The sequence below is a fragment of the Anopheles coluzzii genome (genome assembly GCF_943734685.1).
Source record: "Anopheles coluzzii chromosome X unlocalized genomic scaffold, AcolN3 X_unloc_29, whole genome shotgun sequence".
Taxonomy (NCBI): domain Eukaryota; kingdom Metazoa; phylum Arthropoda; class Insecta; order Diptera; family Culicidae; genus Anopheles; species Anopheles coluzzii.
The window spans coordinates 52,501-55,000 of NW_026054457.1; positions in this window are offsets into that span (position 1 = coordinate 52,501).

Below are 2,500 nucleotides of genomic sequence, written 5' to 3' on the forward strand. Positions count from 1 at the left end.
GGAAACCCGGTTTCATCACGCTATGTGCCCTGCACCACCAGCTTAGCGTGAATGCTTCGAGTTTCCCTAAGAAGTTCGATTGGTCTTGCAGAGTTTAAAGACAACGAAGCTTAGTTTCAAGCAATGATTTAATGAACGCGTATTAAAAACCCTTAACTGTTACAACTTTTATGCTTGAAACCATCGCAACGAAGTCTTTGGGTCCGTAGACCCGTGATGTACTGCTCCAGGAAACGTTTTGAAAGAGTGGAAACTCAAAATCATAGGTTAAGATCATCGGCAGAACCCACCAGACACCACTTTTGCTTCATAAGTTCGGCCTATAGTCATATGACGATTTTCATCGGGGAGGGGACGTATGACCCAAACGGGGGCTTATATGACCCACGGACACTGCAAACCATGCTCCTACGACTAAATAGAGGTTAAAACTACGATTTGGTGAAATCTTCATTTTTGACCTCGGAGCAAGGTACCTTCCCTATAGTAGGCAATGAGTAAATGATCATAATCCCAGGAGGGCAAAAAATGGGAACCCGAGAGGAAAGCGCTGTTGGCGCGCCTAAGCTAGTGGCCCGTAGAGTAAAAAGGGTACCCCCAACAAAGTTGTCGTTTCACGTTCTGGTTTCACTTTTCATCATCTAGGGTGCGTTCCTGACACGTTTTGAGGGGTTTTAGCAAAAAAAAATTTTTCGACTACTCGAGCTCTCTGGCCCGTTCGGTGCACATTTTTGAAAAAAGCTAGGGAGCTGCCCCTAGGTTCGGGGTGTCACAAAATGTTGAAAAGTGGTCGAAAAACCACTATCCAGAATCGGATGTAGAATCGTTAGACGAACTTAAAATTGTTCTACGACACCCATCTGCGACGTTTAGTATTCGAGATATGGCCCGTCCTAGGTCTGACCGAGCAATTTTTGTTCCGCGCACTTTGTGCACCGTACACTTTGATGTTTGTATGAAAAAGTACCCTACCTAGGGACGCGTAGAGCAAATTTGTACCCCCGGGCATGTTGTCGATTGACGTTCTGGTTGCACTTTTCATCATCTAGGGTGCGTTCCTGACACGTTTTGAGGGGTTTTAGCAAAAAAAAAATTTTCGACTACTCGAGCTCTCTGGCCCGTTCGGTGCACATTTTTGAAAAAAGCTAGGGAGCTGCCCCTAGGTTCGGGGTGTCACAAAATGTTGAAAAGTGGTCGAAAAACCACTATCCAGAATCGGATGTAGAATCGTTAGACGAACTTAAAATTGTTCTACGACACCCATCTGCGACGTTTAGTATTCGAGATATGGCCCGTCCTAGGTCTGACCGAGCAATTTTTGTTCCGCGCACTGTGTGCACCGTACACTTTGATGTTTGTATGAAAAAGTACCCTACCTAGGGACGCGTAGAGCAAATTTGTACCCCCGGGAATGTTGTCGATTGACATTCTGGTTGCACTTTTCATCATCTAGGGTGCGTTCCTGACACGTTTTTAGGGGTTTTAGCAAAAAAAAATTTTTCGACTACTCGAGCTCTCTGGCCCGTTCGGTGCACATTTTTGAAAAAAGCTAGGGAGCTGCCCCTAGGTTCGGGGTGTCACAAAATGTTGAAAAGTGGTCGAAAAACCACTATCCAGAATCGGATGTAGAATCGTTAGACGAACTTAAAATTGTTCTACGACACCCATCTGCGACGTTTAGTATTCGAGATATGGCCCGTCCTAGGTCTGACCGAGCAATTTTTGTTCCGCGCACTTTGTGCACCGTACACTTTGATGTTTGTATGAAAAAGTACCCTACCTAGGGACGCGTAGAGCAAATTTGTACCCCCGGGCATGTTGTCGATTGACGTTCTGGTTGCACTTTTCATCATCTAGGGTGCGTTCCTGACACGTTTTGAGGGGTTTTAGCAAAAAAAAAATTTTCGACTACTCGAGCTCTCTGGCCCGTTCGGTGCACATTTTTGAAAAAAGCTAGGGAGCTGCCCCTAGGTTCGGGGTGTCACAAAATGTTGAAAAGTGGTCGAAAAACCACTATCCAGAATCGGATGTAGAATCGTTAGACGAACTTAAAATTGTTCTACGACACCCATCTGCGACGTTTAGTATTCGAGATATGGCCCGTCCTAGGTCTGACCGAGCAATTTTTGTTCCGCGCACTGTGTGCACCGTACACTTTGATGTTTGTATGAAAAAGTACCCTACCTAGGGACGCGTAGAGCAAATTTGTACCCCCGGGCATGTTGTCGATTGACATTCTGGTTGCACTTTTCATCATCTAGGGTGCGTTCCTGACACGTTTTGAGGGGTTTTAGCAAAAAAAAAAATTTTCGACTACTCGAGCTCTCTGGCCCGTTCGGTGCACATTTTTGAAAAAAGCTAGGGAGCTGCCCCTAGGTTCGGGGTGTCACAAAATGTTGAAAAGTGGTCGAAAAACCACTATCCAGAATCGGATGTAGAATCGTTAGACGAACTTAAAATTGTTCTACGACACCCATCTGCGACGTTTAGTATTCGAGAT